We start from the raw sequence: 21,247 nt of genomic DNA, 5'->3' as shown, positions 1-21,247 counted from the left end.
AGAGAACATGAAGAGTAGAAAACGGATGGATATGGAAGAAGAGCAAGAAACGGTCTCAAAAATTGGAGGTTAGACGGAGACTTGTTGTTGAACGGGGCGTTCTTTGTTCCGTAGGGTGCGGGCGCATCGTCCAGCTATGCGAAGGCTTCCAGTTTGTCAGGGAGGCGATCGTCTCTTGTGGCCTCCCTCACAGGGAACGCCGGCGTTCTGCCCTCCAACCTCGGCATCCATGAATACCTCCGCCCCTTCCTTGCAGGGAGGCCGATACGCAGGTGCTAACGTGTTGTAGAAAAGTCGTTTGCCTGAACAATTTCTATCAAGAGGCCTAATACGAAAACAATTTGCCCGCTGAATGTGGACACCAGGTGTCAACCTTAGAAACAAAAGGACAATTTTTATCAAGAGGCCTAATACGAAAACAATTTGCCCGCTGAATGTGGACGCCAGGTGTCAACCTTAGAAACAAAAGGACAACGAAAGTCTATTTCAAAGGAAAGCCTATCGGCCTAATTATAGATCACAAAAATTTATAATCTTTAATAAAAAAAAAATTATTAAAAAAAAATGCAATTATCACACGTGTCCACCTCACTTCACTATCTGTTGGGCTTCCGTAAATATGTGTAAGCCTCTCACTCTGTACTAATGGCTCAGAGGTCTTCTCTGAAGCGAAGAAGCTATGTCCACGAGGAAAAAAACTCTGCTATTCTTTAGGGTCTCCTTTTGCCTAGATCTTCGTCTTTGTCCTTTCTTAGTCGCATGTTTTTGGATGCAAATGAATATGCCAGGTCTTGTGAAGTTCAAGCTGGTCAGGCGCTCGCCAAAGAATCCTAGGATTCCAGGAAGGAGAGAAAGTATGTTATACCATGAGAGCAGGTGAAAGCAGAACCAGAGTTCACTTATCTCTCTACTAGTAACTAGCTTGGTCTCTTATCCATTTATAAGCTTTTGTAGGGCATACATAGCCGACCGGATATTTCTACCCCTTCTTTCAGAAGCTATGGTAGTCTTGTCTTTCTTGAGGCGTTCCCCTATGCCTCCTCAAGTATATTTTCCGTCACAGCCCATGCATAATAAACTATACCTATTGATTCATGCCGTGCTATTCATTAGTGCTCGCCTGGGCAGCCAAAAACTTACAGACTCACTAGATTCAAGCAGGGCGAGCAAAACTATGGATTCGGTTTGAAAATCAAGATTGGCAGAAGGGAGGGAAGCCCTGCAGAATGCAAGGTCTCTGTGAAGAGAACGCACGTGGGGTGCAGGCAAGCCCGACATGGCTTCCCAGTAGGTTTTTTTTTAATTAATTTACAAGATGCTATATTTCTTCTTTAATTTTTTTTATTTCAAAATTTGAATATAAAATAAATAATGATAGTATATATACAAAAATTATTGATTAAAATAAATCAGTAATGTTGGGGGAGTATCTTCTAAATTTGTTTTTAGGTATGGTATGATTTTTTAAATGTTTTTTTATTTTTTTTAAGAGATTTCTAGAATTAAAGAAACAAGTTAATGGTATAAGACCTAAAGCCTGTCTTTACAGATCATTAGTGGTAACAGGGTTTACTATTTTAAGAGAGTTTTTCTCGGATTAAGGAAACAGAGTAATGACCTAAGACATAGGGTAATGACCCAAGAGGCAGAGGCACAAAGGCATATGGCAGGAGCAAAAGCCTCCCCACTTATGGACAACTGGTAGTAACAATGATGAGTTAGCTTTTCATGGAGTGAGGAAACAGGTTAATGGCCCAAGAAATAAAGGCACAGGAATATGACAGCGATGAGTCAGTTCTTCTTGGACTAAGGAAACAGGTTAACGACCCAAGACATAGAGGTGCAAAGGCATATGGCAAGAGTGAAAGTCTGCACCCTTAAGGACCACCAGTAGTAGTCAGTCTGCATTTGCATATAGCAGCTAGTCATATGCTGGTTTCACAATATGATAGGTTTTCCCATTTGTTTAAAACAAAGCCAACACTGTCAACCTTAAGTAAGCACAACTGTATGAACTGCCCTTGCATGTAGCACATTTATCCACCTCACCCTTTGTCTATGTATGGGGAATTCCCTTATTCTATCTCCGTGATGCTATTTATGCAATTCTACCTGTTAGACGTTTTGGAGCTTTTCCAGCCATATTTTCAGGTCTAAATTGCTAGGAATCAAGCATAGATTTTTTGAAATCACAAATTTGATACGTAAATTCTCCATAACCTTGGTCCAAATTACTAGGAATCAAGCATAGATTTGTTGAAATCATAAATTTGAGATGTGAATTCTCCATAACCCAGGTGCCCATAACTTTTGAAATCATAAATTTGAGAAGTGAATTCTCCATAACCTAACCCAAATGCCCAAAAAATTTTCTGTATTGAATCCATATATGTCAACAAAAATACATTTCAAATAGAAAGATTTTTATTTATCCAAAAATTATTTGGGATTCTGACCCAAAACTCCAAAATATCTAATAATCAGAAAAGATTTATGTACATGCTCAGATTTAACTTGAAATTAATCTTCATGTTTTCACGTTTGAGGACATATTTCTGGTCAGGCGCTTGCCAAAGAATCCTAGGATTCCAGGAAGGAGAGAAAGTATGTTATACCATGAGAGCAGGTGAAAGCAGAGCCAGAGTTCACTTATCTCTCTACTAGTAACTAGCTTGGTCTCTTATCTATTTATAAGCTTTTGTAGGGCATACATGGCCGCCCGGATATGTCTACCCCTTCTTTCAGAAGTTATGGTAGTCTTGTCTTTTTTGAGGCGTTCCCCTAGGCCTCCTCCTGTATATTTTCCGTCACAGCCCATGCATAATAAACTGTACCTATTGATCCATGCCGTGCTATTCATTAGTGCTCGCCTGGGCAGCCAAAAACTTACAGACTCACTAGATTCAAGCAGGGCGAGCAAAACTATGGATTCGGTTTGAAAATCAAGATTGGCAGAAGGGAGGGAAGCCCTGCAGAATGCAAGGTCTCTGTGAAGAGAACGCACGTGGGGTGCAGGCAAGCTTGGCATGGCTTCCCAGTAGGTTTTTTTTAATTAATTTATAAGATACTATATTCCTTCCTTAATTCTTTTATTTCAAGTTTGAATATAAAATAAATAATGACAGTATATATACAAAAATTATTGATTAAAATAAATCAGTAATGTTGGGGGAGTATCTTCTGAAATTGTTTTTAGGTATGGTATGATTTTTTAAAATTTTATTTATTTATTTATTTTTTTAGGAGATTTCTAGAATTAAGGAAATAAGTTGATGGTGCAATACCTAAAGCCTATCTTTACAAACCATTAGTGGTAACAGGTTTTATTTTTTTAAGAGAGTTTTTCTCGGATTAAGGAAACAGAGTAATGACCTAAGACACAGGATAATGACCCAAGACGCAGAGGCACAAAGGCAAATGGCAGGAGTGAAAGCCTCCCCCCTTATGGACCATTGGTACTAACAATAATGAGTTAGCTTTTCATGGAGTAAGGAAACAAGTTAATGGCCCAAGAAACAAAGGCACAGGAATATGGCAGCGATGAGTCAGTTTTTCTTGGACTAAGGAACAGGTTAACGACCCAAGATACAGAGGCGCAAAGGCATATGGCAAGAGTGAAAGTCTGCACCCTTAAGGACCACCAGTGGTAGTAAGTCTTAGCAGCTAGTCATATGCGGGTTTGACAATATGATAGGCTTTCCCATTTGTTTAAAACAAAGCCAACACTGTCAACCTTAAGTAAGCACAAATGTATGAACTGCCCTTGCATGTAGCACATTTATCCACCTCACCGTTTGTCTATGTATGGGGGATTCCCTTATTCTATCTCCGTGATGCTATTTATGCAATTCTACCTGTTAGACATTTTGGAGCTTTTCCGGCCATATTTTCAGGTCTAAATTGCTAGGAATCAAGCATAGATTTTTTGAAATCACAAATTTGATATGTAAATTCTCCATAACCTTGATCCAAATTACTAGGAATCAAGCATAGATTTGTTGAAATCATAAATTTGAGATGTGAATTCTCCATAACCCAAGTGCCCAGAGCTTTTGAAATCATAAATTTGAGAAGTGAATTCTCCATAACCGAAGCCAAGTGCCCAAAAATTTTTCTGTATTGAATCCATATATGTCATCAAAAATACATTTCAAATAGCAAGATTTCTATTTATCCAAAAATTATTTGGGATTCTAACCCAAAACTCCAAAATATCTAATAATCAGACAAGATTTATGTACATGCTCAGATTTAACTTGACATTAATCTTCATGTTTTCAGGTTTGAGGACATATTTCTAATATTGTATCAAGGATATATGTACATGCTAAGATTTAGGTTGCAATTAATCCTTTTCAGGTTTAATGACATATTTCTAATATTTTGAATGTTAAGTTCACCTTGAAGTTCAGTCTAGAATTTAGGTTCTTGTTTTTCCCGGGTATAGTGCTATGATTTCAAATTTATTACTGCAAATTTCGGTCGATATTCTTGGAATTCTTTTCCTCTTTCTTTGGGTAAACCGAAAATTTTGATATTGCTTGGTTTTCCTGCATTTTCTGGAAGAGAAGAGGTGACATTTATTTCTGGTACATAATTTGGGTCACCAAGATATTTTTCTGGCTACCAGTCTTTTGTACGTTGATATTATGAATAGTGCTTCGCTTTTCGAAGCAATACCCTATTTATCGTATTCTTTTGCTTTTCGAGAGTCAAAGCATTATAGAAAACTTTCTTTGTCGCAATAAAAAGGGATTCCCAGAAGGCAATCTTTTTTGTTCAGCTATTTCCTATTCCTTTTTTCCTTCCTCAACAATATGGGGTTGCACAACTTGCAGTGGTGCACATCTTTGTGGTGGGGAATTTGTTATTGATTGACATAAAGCAGCTGTTTCTTTTGGCAAGAGGCCACAAGAATAGACTTAAGTTCACTGCAGTGTTTCAGTTCTATTCTTTAAATTAGGCACATAGCCCATTTTGTGAACATTATTCTTTGCAGGTTGTAGCTCTTTGAGTCACAATGGCCTATTCCCTTTCATATTCTACTCCCTGCTATTTAGTTTATAACCTAGTAGTTTCTATTTAGTTTATAACCTAGCAACTACTAGATTATTGTTGTTATCTGATTCATTTCATTCTACTTCACTGCAAATATGATAATTTTCTTGATTATTTTCTAATTAGATATATGAAAAAAATCACAGCACTAAGTTGTACCATTTTTTCTAGAGCATTACTACATAACAAAATTCAATATATGTGTGAAAGTGCTGGTGGTGTAAACGTAATGATTATGATCCTATTCTTAATTAAATCTAGAGCAATATTACACCAAATGGACTGTAAGCATCCTGAAAACAGGCCTATTTTCAAAAATATGCAAACATTAATAAATATATAGGAATTTAGACAAACAACTATCTGGATTCCCAATTTCCCAACCATCCTGTCTTCATAAAGAATGGAAAAGGGGAGGAATATAGCACTTGAAAGATAAAAGAGCTTCTTGAAGCCAAAACCCTAAACTATATATTATGGTTTGGCAGAAACTGTATAATATAAGCCTGAATAAGCAATACATTTTAATTTTGTTGAAAATGTGTTTCTCTGACACATTAACGTATTGCCATGTTATGAACATTATTCTTCTGCTTCTTGGCTTGCCAGAATATGCTCTTTGATTATCTTTCTTTTTTCTTAATGCAGCAGCCTAAAAGTTCTTCTTGGGTCTGATTGATGGAGTTACTTTTCAGTAAGGCTTTCCGCAGATTCTGTTCATGTTGTAACAAATGCTTTGGTGATAGTAGGCTAAACTGTGCCCAGATTTTTCTCACGTTTTTAAATCCATCACCCAAGCTCTGACTAAAGAGAAGATACAGTGTATCCCCAAAGCATTCATGAAAGTGGAGTTATTAGTTTTGTGACTTTGATAATCACTTGAGGGGACTTCACATGAGTTGCTTGGATTGCTTGATTTTTCTTTATGACCTTTTAAAACAGTATTTGTTCTTTGTTATAATATTGTTGGTGAACTCGGCATTATTTTTATCTGTTGTGGCATGTTGAAGAATTTACTCTTCCTAGGACTTTGGGTTAATTATCTGGGCCGAGGAGTATGCAATGCACTTATGTTCGTTTATTTCTATTTATCCCCAGCGTCAAGGATGTGGTTTGAGTCGATTCCAGATAGTAGTTTATGTTTTGTTGTTTAAATGAAGGGTGTACTAGGCAGTTTGAAGAGAGAGGGGCAGGGCAGGCTTTTTAAGGAATTTATGAGATTGGCACTGCCTATTTCTTATAAGAATGAATAGGAATTCATACCAACACTAAAAATGATTTTGTGAGGATAAGCTGAAATATCTGTAAATATTAACTCTAGTATGTTATCAGACTTTGGCAACAGTTAGAATTGATGTATATTATAGACTTGATATATCCTAGCTTATTTTTTATAAAGAATAATTTTTTATGTTATATAAATCTCTAAAAACTAGGAGTTACATGTACAGCTAGGAACTTCAGATTCTGAACATACTGAAAAAAGGGCTCCCACATATTGTGTTGGAAGGAACTAGAACTAATTCCAACTACCCGCAGTCATAATTCAACAGAAGGTTTAAATGCAGTTTCTAGAAATCATTGACAATGGGGAAAGCTTCCTGAAGAAGCCACCGCCCCAATTAATCTCCAGAACCTTTTCCATCTTGTATAAATACCTGTTTAATCAATGAATGGAAGCAAGTTGTGAAGTTTTCTGTTTTCAGTGTTTAAGAGTTTGAGTCTCTGCTCTGCGCTCGCTGATATGGTATCGGAGCAAGGAGCGAGGTTCAGCATTGAGTGGGTTTGCTCGAGCGAACAGAGTGGGAGATCGTTCTGTGAAAAGTGTTGAGAGCATTTTGTTGCAAGTGGTGTGGTGAGCGTGGATCAAACACGTGGCTGTAACAGTTTTGGTGCAAGCGAAGTTGCTAAAAACGTGAAAGGCACCTGTGTGTGAATATCGATGTGTGTTGCAGATGATACGAGCAAAGGAGCTGTGTACTGTGAGCGTGCTGGTGGTGAGCGTGCCGAAGAAGTTTGAGTAAGTTTTGTGTGTGCGCTCTTGGTTGCATCTGTATATGTGTCTGTGGTTGTGTCGGCACCTGTATATGTGACTGTGCATTAAAACGTTGGTATGCCCTATTTTATGCTCATGAGTGATGTGTTTTTTTAAGTTTTGGTGCGGCTGATGCTTAAGGTTTCTTCAGGCTAGAATTGTGGTGGCTGTTTGGCGCTTTTAAAATCCCATGATTTTTTTGCCAATGTTATTGTTTTGTTAAAAGCTTGGATTCTCCAGCTTGACGTTCTCAGTCTAAGAGGCGCCCCAGGGCTCGAAGGGCATTTGAAATTCCAACCGACTGTGAGGTGGATGAAGCACTGATTTGGTGACTGGGCGATTAGAAAATTTGTAAAGAACTCTAAATCTCAAACATTTCTAGTGGTGCAGGAATAATGGCAGATGGAGCATTATCTATACGGTCTATGTAGAATTGGTCGGTTGCAAGTAAGACCCACGAAATGGAGAAGTGCCCGTTTGTTCGAATAACGCTGTCTCCCCAAAAGCAAAGCACCTACAAGCATTGTAAGTGGAGACGTTGATTACATGGTGTTTTTGTTCATTTGATTGAAAATTTACGGGAATCCACACACACACAAAATTGGAAATTTTTTAATAATGAAAAGGAGTTAGTAAAGATTTTTATGGTGCATGTGTGAGATTTAGTGAAATTTGGTGCATTTGGATTTACGCTTGGTGGCATTTTGGTGATTGGAGAAAGTTTTTTTCATCATGGCAAATTTGTTGCCTGATATTTATATGAATGAATCCACCAAACTTGATGGAGGAAATTATGTGAATTGGAAATTCAAGTTAATGACTATTTTAGAAGGTAATAATTTGTGGTCCATTGTGAGTGGGGATGAGCCCAAACCCACTGTTGCAGGTTCCATTCCAGATTGGGAGAGAAGGGAGACGAAAGCAAAGGTGTTACTGCATATGTCCGTAAATGACAACATTATTCCTCACATCAGAGATTGCAAGACATCAAAAGAAACATGGGATACGTTGAAGGGTTTGTATGAAACAACAAATACAAACCGGATCTTGTTTTTTAAGACTAAGCTTTTATCTCTAAAAATGGAAGCAAATGAAAATATAAGCAATTTCATATCTCGTGTCAAATATTTAAGTGATAAGTTAGGAGATATTGGTGAAAAGGTGTCTAGTACTAACTTAGTCACCATCATATTAAATGGCTTAGTGCAAGATTATCAAATTTTTGTTTCAAGTCTTGCAGCTAGAGAGAAACCTCCTACATTTGATGAATTGACAGGAATTCTTCTACAAGAGGAGGAGAGGATGAAGAGCTTTAATTTGGGCTCTAGCAGTTCAGATTTGGCATTGGTGGCTAAGGGAGAATATCCATACAGAGGCAAGCCATAGGACAAGAAAAAAGGAGGCAAGTTTCAAGAAAAACAAAAAGGTATGGCACAGTCTAAGTTTCCAATCCATAAGAGAAATTATGAGTGTTATTATTGTGGCAAACCTGGGCATCATTCTAAAGCTTGTTATAAAAGGAAATATAATGAGTCTAGGCAAAGAAACCGAAGGCATAATGGAAATTTTGTGGACAAGGATACCTCAATCAATGATGGATTTAAAAACCTTAAATTGTTTGTTTTTGATGCTGCATTGTCTGTAGAAAATGATGATAAGAATGCTTGGTTCATTGATTCTAGTGCATCACTCCATATGTCTTGTAATAAGGAGTGGTTTGATGAATATTATGAAAACATTGATGGAACATATGTTTGTCTAGGAGATAACAGATCACTTAAAGTTCAAGGTTATGGAGTAATAGGTGTAAATTTGCCTAATGGACAAGAGAAACAAATCCATAATGTGATGTATGTTCCTGATATCAAAAAGAATTTAATTTCTGTTTCTACTATTACTGACCAAGATTTGAAGGTGGAATTTGTTAAATCACAATGTGTAGTGAAAGACATTCAAGATAAGTACAAGGTTATTGCCACAGGAACCAGAGTTGGAGGCTTGTATAAGTTGGATGTGACCAGGAAAAGTCATCAAGCGTTGGCATCTACAACAATATCAACAGTAGATTTATGGCATCAAAGGTATGGACATCTAAATCACAAAGATTTAATGCTACTTCAAAAGAACACAATGGTTAAAGGTCTTCCTGTCTTGAAGAATGATCATGTTGAATGTGAAGCATGTGTACCTGGCAAGCAAAATAGGGAAGAATTTCCTATACATAAAAAAAAGAAGGCAAAGGGAAATACTTGAATTAATTCATACTGATGTATGTGGACCTATGCAAACTAGATCTATTGGTGGAGCATGGTATTTTCTTATTTTTGTGGATGATAGATCTAGGTATACATGGGTTTATTTCATAAGAAAGAAGAATGATGTTTTTGAGTATTTTAAAGAATTTAAGAGTATGGTAGAAAAACAAACTGGTAATTACATCAAAATTTTGAGATCTGATCAAGGGGGAGAATTCAAATCAAGAGAATTTAATCAATATTGTAAAAGCAATGGGATTCTACAACAATTTACAGTGCCACATACACCTCAACAAAATGGAGTTGGTGAAAGGAAAAACAGAACACTAGTTGAATGTGCACGTAGTATGCTTCAAGGTAAAAATATCTCTAATGTTTTTTGGGCTGAAGCCATTAATACTGTTGTTTATTTGAAAAATAAGAGTCCAACCAAAAGTTTAGAGCTTAAAACACCTTTTGAAGCATTTTATGGATACAAACCAAAAGTGGGTCATTTAAGAGTTTTTGTTTGCAATGCATTTGCTCATATTCCAAAAGATGAAAGAAGAAAACTTCATGCAAAGTCAATTAAGTGCATATTTATTGGTCATTGTGATAATCAGAAAGCATACAAGTTGTTTGATCCCAGTACTCATACTCTGCTTTCAAGTAGGGATGTGGTGTTCCATAAGAATGCAAATGAAGGTGATAAAATAAATAATACTAGTGTATGGCATGATATTGATGATTATGTCAAATTAGATACAAGTGTTGAACAAGAACAGGAACAAGCATAGGAACAGGTACAAGTTTAAGAGCAAGTAGCATCAAGCAGTCACGACACTCCAAAGAGAGGAGAGGAGACTCTGCAAAGCCGAAAGAAAGATGAAAGTAATAAAACTCCAAGAAGGTCATCACGTCAAAGTCAGGTACCTGTAAAGTATAAAGATTATGCATTAATGTCTCTTGTTATGAATGTTGTAGAACCTTCAAGCTATGAGGAAGCTAAAGAATATGAAGAATGGAGAAATGCAATGAATGAAGAATATAACTCTATAATGAAGAATGACACATGGGAATTAACAGAATTGCTTAAAAAAAAAGTTCCCATAGGATGCAAATGGCTTTATAAATCAAAATTTAATGCTGATGGAAGTATAGATAAACATAAAGCTAGATTGGTTGCAAAAGGATATTCACAAAAGGAAGGAATTGATTATGAAGATACTTTTGCACCTGTAGCTAAGTTGAACACAATTAGAATCATGATTGCATTAGCTACAAAATATAATTGGAAAATGCATCAGTTAGATATCAAATCTGCATTTTTGAATGGTGAGTTAAAAGAAGAAGTTTATTTAGTTCAGCCTGAAGGGTTTGTAAAACAGGGACAGGAGCATTTGGTTTGCAGGTTAAAGAAAGCTTTATATGGTTTGAAACAAGCACCAAGATCATGGTATGTGAAAATTAATTCTTTCTTTTATGAGAAAGGTTTTATAAGAAGCAAAAATGATCCTAACTTGTACATCAAGGAAGATGAAGGCAAGAATGTTGCTTTAATATCTGTATATGTTGATGATCTTATCATAACAGTAAATGCATGCAAGTTGATTGAAGTAATTAAAAATTAGTTGTCACATATATTTGAGATGAAGGATCTTGGTGAATTGCATTATTGTTTAGGTCTTGAAGTTTGGAGGGAATTTGGTAAGACACTGATCACACAAAGCAAATATACAAGGGAAATCCTTAAAAGATTCAATATGATTGAATGCAAGACAACATCTACTCCTTTAGAACAGAATGTCAAATTGTGCAGTGATGATGGAACCAAAGAGGTGAATGGAACTTTGTACCGTCAATTGGTGGGAAGTTTGAACTATCTCATCACTACCAGCGTAGATATAGCATACTCTGTCAGCATACTTAGTCAGTTCATGGCTAAGCCTTGTGAAAGCTATTGGAAAGCAACAAAGAAAGTCCTTCGATATTTGAAAGAAACACTTAATTTTGGTATTATGTATACTGATGAATTTGATGTTGAATTGGCAGGTTATTCTGATTATGACTGGGTTGGAAATCTAGATGATAGGAAATCTACTACTCGATACGTGTTCAATATTGGTTTAGGACCAATATCATGGAGCAGGAAGAAACAACCAACTGTTTCATTGTCATCCATTGAAGCTGAGTATAAAGCATTATGCAGTGCTATCTGTGAAGCAATATGGCTTAGGAGGATACTTGAAGATGTTGGAGAAACACAACAAGCACCTACAGTAATGAGATGTGACAATCAAAGCACTATCAAATTGGCAAACAATCCTATATATCATGCAAGGACAAAACACATTGACACGCAACATCATTTTGTAAGAGAAAAAATGCAATCAAAAGAAATTGACTTATCATATTGTAATACAAATGAAAATGTCGCTGACATATTCACCAAGCCTCTTGGAAAGGCTAAATTTGAAATGTATAGAAGTAATTTGTGCATTGTAAAAAATCCAAATTATGTTGTAAGCCTAGCTGAGACAGTTAAAAATAATGGAGAAATGGTTATGTGGTTGTAACGCATCTTCTTAGTTTAGGAGTTGTTCCTAGAATTTAGGAGGTTGTTTACAACTACCTAATTTTCAGTAATGTATTTAATTTGTAATATTCATTTCATGCAATGAAGAGTGAACGAGAGAGAGAGTCTCCTCCTTGTTTGAGTGTAGTCTCTAGGTGTTGTACACACCTGTGAGCTGCAACTCCTTCTTTTAATTCAAAGTCTGATTTTTATCTTGGTATCAGAGCCTAGGGTAGAGGTAGCTTTAAAATTTTTTTTAGGGATGTATTATTAGTTACATATCTGTAGTGGTAGGAGAGCATGTAAATGTATCTGTGTGATCAGGTGGAACTGCAGTAACACCTAGAGCGAAAGGCATCAGATGACTGATCATCTCTGAGCCGAAGGAAGGGTTGGAGCGTAATTTTGCAGAAGAAGAAGCAGCTGGCGCGGAATTTTTGCGGACAGTCACACCAACAAATTGCAGAACAAGCGGCTGGCGTGGATTTTTAAAGGAAAATCGCGCCATTGGCGCGGATCCGACGGGGATAAGCGCGCCAGAAAGGGCCATTGGCGCGGAATTTTAGCTGGAAAACGCGCCAGTAAATTTTCCTTACACCGATTTTCTCCTGGCGCGGGATTTTAGCTGTGAAGAAGCGCCTTTGACTACATAGAAGCGTCAACCTCTTTCCTTTTGACAAATCTACAATTTTTTGCAGATCAGTCTTGCCCCGTGGTGGCACGTGAAGAGTTTTGCTCGGTGGCAGCAGATTTGATTTGCCCGGTGGTGGCGAATCGAGGTTCCTTGATCCGCTCGGAGGTAGCAGATCAGACCTGCCCGGTGGTGGCGAATCAGAGCTCTGTGATCTGTTCGGTGGAAGCAGATCGGTTTTTGCCTGGTGGTGGCGCAGTGCAGCTTCTCGATCTGTTCGGTGGAAGCAAATCGCTTTTGCCCGGTGGTGGCGTGTTGGAGCTTGTTTGTTGATCTGTTCGGTGGTAGCAGATCGGTTTTGCTCGGTGGTGGCACAATGAAGTCCCTGATCTGTTCGGTGGCAGCAGATTGGACTTGCCCGGTGGTGGCACAGTGAAAGTTCCTGATCTGTTCGGTGGTCGCAGATTGGACTTGCTCGGTGGTGGCCGATTGGAGTGTTCAGTTGGGAGAAAATGAACAACAATTTAGAATCATACCTCCACGAGTCTGGCAAGCTCGATGAAATGAGCTTCTCCAACTGGAAGTTCAAAATGCAAACCTTGCTGGAGAGTGTGAATGCATGGTCGATCATCTTGGGAAATGAACAGAGATCTAGAACAACGACCCAAGAATAGGACTAGGATAAGAGAGAAACAAAAGAGAAAGTCATACTGAAGATGTCTGTCAAAGACAATATTATCCCCCATATCAGAGATTGCAAGTCGGCCGCGGATATATGGACAACAATCAAGAATTTGTATGAGACACAGAACACAAATCATGTTCTGGCACTCAAGGGAAAATTGTTTGCATTGAAGATGGACGAGAATGAATCTGTTGTTGGATTCATGGCCAGAGTCAAGGATCTGAGCGACAAATTGGGAGCCATTGGAGAGAAGGTATCAGACTCAGATCTGGTTACACTCACATTGAACAGAATGACCGATGAATATCAGACATTCATCTCAGGGTTGTCAGCGAGGGAGAAAGCCCCTTCATTTGATGAGCTGACAGCGATTCTGCTCCAGGAGGAGGAGCGACGACAGAATCTGAAAACTCAGAGCAATGACCTTGCTCTGATGGCGAAGAGGCGACAGTACAGAGGAAAGCAGCATCAGCACCAACACCAGCACCAGCAACCGCAGCAGAAAGGAGCCAACTCTTTTCAAAAGAGATCATTCAGAGGTATGACTGATAATTATGTTAAGAGATGTTTTTACTGTGGGAAACCTGGTCACCAGATTAAAGAATGTTATAAGAGGCAAGCAGATGAAAGAAGAAGCAAACAGAGGAAACATCAGGGGTGTTTTGCTGGAGAAGAGGACCAAAGCTATGATCTTCGACTATTCACAGTGAATTCTGCCCTTTCAGCATCAAAAGGAGATGAGGATAATATATGGTATGTCGACTCTGGCGCATCCTCGCATATGACCGGTAAGAGGGATTGTTTTGAATTTCTTGAAGAATCTGCATGTGGATCAAAAATTTATTTAGGAGATGACAGTGGGTATGAGATCAAAGGATGTGGAGATATTCCTGTGAAGCTACCTAGTGGCGACATCAAACATCTTAAAAATGTATTATATGTTCCAGGAATTAAAAAGAATTTGATCTCTGTCTCAATGATTACAGACCAGGACATGCAGGTGCAATTCTTCAAGAATGGTTGTGTCATTCAGGATAGCCAGTTGGAAACAGTTGCAACAGGAGTGCGCGTGGGGAATTTGTACAGATTGGATGCAAGGAGTATGCCACGACAAGCAATGGTTGCAGCTGGTTCAACAGTTGAAAATCTCTGGCATCAGAGATTTGGACATCTCAATTTGCAAGACCTCATCTTATTTAAAAAGAAAGGTATGGTCGATGGACTCCCTGCTTTTCGTAATATCAAGCTGGAATGTGATGGATGTGCATTAGGGAAGATGCATAGAGAAGAATTCCCTTTGCATGTCAACAGAAAAGAAAGAGACATCCTAGAATTAGTGCATACAGATATTTGTGGACCTATGCAGACTAGGTCTTTAGGAGGTGCATATTACTTTCTGCTGTTTACAGATGATTGCACTAGGTTTTCTTGGGTATATTTTTTAAGCAAAAAGAGTCAGGCCTTTTGGTACTTTAAAGAATTTAAATCTATGATAGAGAACCAAACAGGAAAGAAGATAAAGATTCTCCGCTCGGACCAAGGGGGAGAATACAGGTTAGGCGAGTTCATGAACTTCTGCAAGCAACATGGGATTATACAGCAATTCACAATGCCACACACTCCATAGCAGAATGGAGTAGCAGAACGCAAGAACAGGACCCTTGTGGAGTGCGCGAGAAGTATGCTTCAAGGTAAGGGTCTATCTAATGGTCTTTGGGCAGAAGCCATTAACACTGTTGTTTATCTAAAGAATAGGAGTCCTACTAAAAGTCTAGGCTTCAAAACCCCCTTTGAAGCATTGTTTGGACTCAAACCAGCAGTCGGTCATTTAAGAATATTTGGATCTAAAGCTTATGCTCATATACCGAAAGTAGATAGAAAGAAGTTAGACCCCAAAGCCTTGAAATGTATATTTATTGGGTATGGCACTGAGTATAAGGCATATAAGTTATATAATCCTGTGACTCATAAAGTGTTTGCAAGCAGAGATGTCATTTTTCATGAACAGAATGAAGATGGAAAGCAAGACTCTAACAGTGACAACGACATTCCATTGCTGATAGAACTGAACAATGAAGACGATGAAGAGCAGGAGCAGGAGCAGAAACAGGAAGAAGTAGCAGCAGATAGTGTAATAAGTGATGATGCAAGCCCGGAAAGTGCTGAAGCAGATAGAGTTGAGGTAAGTCTACCTAGAAGATCAGGTAGGAAGACTAGACTACCTGCAAAATTGAAAGACTATGCTTTAATGTCCAAACTTTTAAACATTGTAGAACCTTCAAACTATGAAGAAGCAAGTAAATCAGATGAATGGAGGGTTGCAATGCATGAGGAAATGGAATCAATACATAGAAACCATACTTGGGATTTAGTTGAGTCACCAGAAGGAAAAACCCCTATAGGATGTAAGTGGCTGTATAAACCTAAGATAAATGCAGATGGGAGTGTAGAAAAATTCAAAGCTAGACTGGTAGCAAAGGGTTATTCACAGCAAGAAGGAATAGATTTCGACGACACCTTTGCCCCTGTAGCTAAACTAAATACAATTAGAATGCTGATCTCTTTAGCAACAAAACATAAATGGAAGCTACACCAGTTAGATGTTAAATCTGCATTTCTGAATGGAGAATGAAAGGAAGAAATATATTTATATAACCTCCTGGTTTTGTGAAAGAGGGGTAGGAGCATTTAGTGTGTAAATTGCATAAGGCACTTTATGGTTTGAAACAAGCACCCAGGTCATGGTATGACAAGATTGATTCATTTTTTATACAGCATAGCTTTCATAGGAGCCTCAACGATCCAAACCTGTATACCAAGATAAATAGATAGAGGCAAATCATTTTGATTTCTTTGTATGTGGATGACATGATCATAACAGGAAATGCAAATAATTTGATTAAAGAAATCAAGCAGCAAATGTCACAGGTATTTGAGATGAAAGACCTTGGTGATCTTCATTATTGCATAGGATTGGAGGTGTGGAAAGAATCTGGTCAAACTTTTCTAACTCCAGGAAAGTATGCCAGAACCCTGTTGGAAAGATTCAGAATGGAAAAGTGCAAAACAACAACAACACCATTGCAGCAGAATCTCAAGTTAAGCAGTGACGATGGCACAAAACAGGTGGATGCCACTTTGTATAGACAGCTAGTGGGAAGTCTGATATATCTCACAACAACTAGACCTGATTTGGCATATTCTGTTAGTGTGCTGAGCCAGTTTATGTCTAGACCACTTGACAGTCATTGGAATGCAGCAAAATGTGTGTTGAGGTACCTCAGTGGTACTTGTAATTATGGTATTTTATACACTGACATTTTTTATGTTACTTTAGCAGGTTATTCAAACTCTGATTGGGCAGGAAACCTGGATGATCGTAGATCCATCACAGGTTATGCATTTAGTATTGGATCTGGGGTTATTTCGTGGAGTAGCAAAAAGAAAAGTACTGTAGCATTATCATCATGTGAAGCAGAGTACCAGGCGTTGTGTGCAGCTACATGCGAAGCCATCTGGTTGAGGAGATTGCTCAGCGATGCAGGCGAAGGACAAAAAGAAGCAACCAACATCAAAACTGACAACCAGAGCACAATAAAGCTTGCATACAATCCTGTTTTCCATAAGAATACTAAACACATTGACACTCAGTTTCACTTTGTACGAGAAAAGATACAGTCTAAAGAAATATGTGTGGATTATTGTAATACTTATGATAATTTAGTTGATATTTTTACTAAGCCTCTAGGGCGAGTAAAGTTTGAGTTATTTAGAGGGATGTTAGGTGTGCAGAATAACCCTTTCTCCATTAAGGGGGGAGTTAAAAATAATGGAGAAATGGTTATGTGGTTGTAACGCATCTTCTTAGTTTAGGAGTTGTTCCTAGAATTTAGGAGGTTGTTTACAACTACATAATTTTCAGTAATGTATTTAATTTGTAATATTCATTTCATGCAATGAAGAGTGAACGAGAGAGAGAGTCTCTTCCTTGTTTGAGTGCAGTCTCCAAGTGCTTTACACACCTGTGAGCTGCAACTCCTTCTTTTAATTCAAAGTCTGATTTTTATCTAAGACTTAGACCAACAGGCATATCAGTTAAGAATATGTTTGTTATATAGTTGGAATTAAGGGGGAGTGTTGGAAGGAATTAGAACTAATTCCAACTACCCGCAGTCAAAATTCAACAGAGGGTTTAAATGCAGTTTCTAGAAATCATTGACAATGGGGAAAGCTTCCTGAAGAAGCCACCGCCCCAATTAATCTCCAGAACTTTCTCCATCCTATATAAATACCTATTTAATCAATGAATGGAAGCCATCCTATATAAATACCTATTTAATCAATGAATGGAAGCAAGTTGTGAAGTTTTCTGTGTTCAGTGTTTGAGTCTCTGCTCTGCTCTCGCTGATATATTGTCCTCGTCAAGAAACTGAAAACAGTGCTTAACAGACTTCCCTTCATTTCAGAAGTTTAGAAAATTTAACAGTGGGACATAACCAAGTTGCATCACCCGTAACATATAGTCAGCATTTCCATGCAATGCAGAGGCTAAGACCAGATCAGTGACACAAAAAACTTAGCTGACTGACCCAAGACCAAGATATATAAAACTACATAAAAGACAGAAAAAGAAGTTGCAAGCTTATGCACGGGAGAGGTGCTTTTTCGAGCTCGATGGTGCTGGTTCCAACATGTAGCCTGGATTGAATTTGCTGCTTGAGAACGTCATCCTACTGTTTTTTCTTGTCTGAGATCCTGTACAGGATCGCCAGTTTCTCCAGGAACATCATAATTCTTCCGATTTTATTCTGTTTAGAATAATTCTTCCCATATTTTGCCCAAAGCTCTTACCCAACTTTCCATGGGGCATAATATAGTTTCTCCACTAGTTCTTGGAATTTTGGGGGATGGGGTATTTTCTATGATGAGCTCCCCAGGTTGCCTTGCTGCTCCATGAAGGCCCTGAACCAATCCTTGAACTCAAAAGGGTCACCCAGGTCTTGCTGCCTCTCTGTTGTGGTTTATCCCTCTGGTTTGAAGTTGTGCTTGTCCACTATATCCACCATACCATATGTTTCTGAGAAACCGAATTGATACAGAAAACAGGCCACTATATGCTTCTGAGAAACCAAATTGATACAGAAAACAGGGCACTATATACTTAGAAACCAAATTGATACAGAAAACAGGGCATTCTGGAGATTGCTTTTCCATAAGAAACTGTTATTAAATACAAAATGATGGCTTAGATAGGGTGCCGAAAGAGCCAAATTTATCTTTGGAAACCAGCGTTGTCATAATAGCTGACATAAGTTTTCCCAAATAAGCTCGATTTATGTTATATTGAGCCAATGTTTTAGGCACACAATTCGTTGCTCATTGTACAATCCTGCAAGAGATCACGAAGTTGGTATTATCCATCATTTTGGGTTATGCTGAGTGTGTGAAAAGGGGTCGGTAGGGGATTGGGACTGGTTTTGTACTACTTAGGTATGGTCGAAACAAGCTTCAAAGTTGGTATTATCCATCATTTTGGGTTATGCTGAGTGTGTGAAAAGGGGTCGGTAGGGGATTGGGACTGGTTTTGTACTACTTAGGTATGGTCGAAACAAGCTTCAAACTTTGCCATAACCTATTAAACCTGAAGTACCTATAATGAGAAATGAACGTCCAAGAATATTGATCTTGATTTTATAATGGTCAATGATGCCGATCTCCGAGAAAAATGATAATTCCTTAGATTTTGGAACTTTCTTCACGTTTTTGTAAAAATGAAAATTGTTCTTTGGGGTTTTCCACATTTTTTGCCTGTCAAATTGTAGCTGTTTTATAACCATACCAGGGATTATTGAAGCTAAAGTACTGAACAGTTTGTTCTTTGCAATGAGTAAAAGATGAGTTTCCAGTCTTCTTTTATTCGATCTTTTAATATTTTCGTGTGCAACTAGACTGAATTCAAGATGTAGATCGATGCAAGCTCGGCTATAATTCAAGGTGTAGATGAATCCCCGTGCACTTAGCTTGAGAGTATATACACCTTTATGTGAATTACGCTCCACGAGCTAGGAATAGATTCAAAACTTTTAGCTCAGGCTATGTGCAGATAGCTTTAACTACCCGCTTACCTCAGTGGGTATAGGGTGTTCATAGACCCTAGAATAACAGAGCTTACGAGTATACCACTAAGTAAACAGCTTACCATGTTGAGCAGCCTTACCATGACTAAGACTGTTCCGGCGTACTTGTGGCAATTCTCTGTATAACTTAATGACAGGGATACGAACTTATCAATCACTCACGTGGCATGTATCAGCAGTAAATCGACTTATAGCTCGATACCATGTATCCCACTTAGCCGTTTGGTGCCACGTAATTAACAGAGTTACCCAGCCCATGATGCTGCCTTCTAACCCAAATGTGGTCGCTTGAATAAGTAAATTCTGGTGCAAAGTCAATGTTGAAGCTTCCCAAAAGCTCTAGTTGTACAATACAAATATGAAAGTGTTATCCAGCCAATGATGTTGGCTTCCTTGATGCTTAGATACGGTAATTCAGGAGAAGATTTACCACCCATCATCGTTTTGTAATGCAACCCCCTTTTTATATATATATGCAGTTATCTATAATGTGATTTTTTGGAAGTCTTTCTTGTAGGTTTTTTCGGTCAAAATCCGGTAGCAATTTATTGGAATCGCAAGTTTGATAGCTAGTTTCTGCACAATCAAAGCCTCCCAAGGGTTTTCTAGGGTGTTGAATCCAAATATGCAGTGAAAAAACCATTTTAACTGCAACAAATCAAGATTTAACCTCAATTTCTTCCCCCAGATTCCGTCACCGGAATCTCCAAAAAGTTGCATTATAGACAACTCCTATATATATATATATATATATATATATAGAGCAGTTATTTTTAGTGCAATTTTTAGAAGTTTTTTTGTGGAATTTTTGTGTATTTCTCGTGGATTTTTCCAGTTTAATTTCTCTAAAATCTTGTTGGAATTCATTGAAATCACAAGATCGATGGATAAATCCTGCACAATAGAAGTGCTTTAAGAGTTTTTCATATTGCTGAATCTATATAAACAATAAAAAATTAGTTTAAATAATACAAATCAAGGTTTCACTTCAAATTTTTCCACCAAATTCCAACACCAAAAACTCAAAAAAATTCACACTATAAACAACTCTATATATTTACCATCTGCTTGCAAACTTGTTATATTAAACTTGTTATATTTGTAAAACCAAATTAGATAAGTAAACATTAAACTCCAAGCCTCCTGCCAAACCAAACATTTAACTCTTTGTAATTTAATTTATTAAATATAAAACTACGAGCCTGCTGCGAAACCCAAAAATATAACTCTAATTTAATTATATCTGTAATTTAATTTATTCGCCTGTACACTCAATACAGCAGTAAATGTATAACTTCAACCCTCACGAGGAACCCAAACATTTAAGTAGTTAAATTTATTGTCATGTACAGTCTATGATAGCTTACTTCATCTCTAGAACCATCCGCACATGAAAGTTGTGCCCTAAGGAGATGGATGTCCACCAGTGCCCACAATGAGCCTAGACTGGAGCGCTCATAGGGTAAAGTAAAATAAGAAAATAATGGAGAAATGGTTATGTTGTAAACCGGATCTTGTTTTTTAAGACTAAGCTGAAATATCTGTAAATATTAACTCTAGTATGTTATCAGACTTTGGCAACAGTTAGAATTGATGTATATTATAGACTTGATATTTCCTAGCTTATTTTTTATAAAGAATAATTTTTTATGTTATATAAATCTCTAAAAACTAGGAGTTTGCGGCGGTGGTTGAGGCCCCGCGATGCTGTTAATTCTGCTCTTCTACTGGCTTCGGCCAAGATATTCTGCTGGCTTCGGCCAATATATTCTGCTCATCTGCTGGCTTCGGCCATATGTAAATATCTGCAGGCTTCGGTCATATGTTGATTTTCTTTCTGAAAAAAAACTAGGAGTTACATGTACAGCTAGGAACTTGAGATTCTGAACATA

General features: G+C 37.8%; 1 long non-coding RNA gene across 1 annotated transcript; it reads left to right on the top strand.

Annotated features, from left to right (window-relative positions):
* Positions 1-668: 668 nt before the first annotated feature.
* Positions 669-5,878, top strand: LOC149231636 (uncharacterized). Its single transcript, XR_016247467.1, has 2 exons — positions 669-876; positions 5,707-5,878. It is a non-coding gene; the product is annotated as an uncharacterized LOC149231636 (long non-coding RNA).
* Positions 5,879-21,247: the final 15,369 nt, after the last annotated feature.

The sequence above is a fragment of the Pinus tabuliformis genome, chromosome J, assembly GCF_031772625.1.
Source record: "Pinus tabuliformis cultivar Carrire ecotype Pingquan chromosome J, CPIR1, whole genome shotgun sequence".
Lineage (NCBI taxonomy): Eukaryota > Viridiplantae > Streptophyta > Pinopsida > Pinales > Pinaceae > Pinus > Pinus tabuliformis.
The sequence above is the reverse complement of the archived record's forward strand: the minus strand, read 5'-3'. Positions and strand labels throughout refer to the sequence as shown.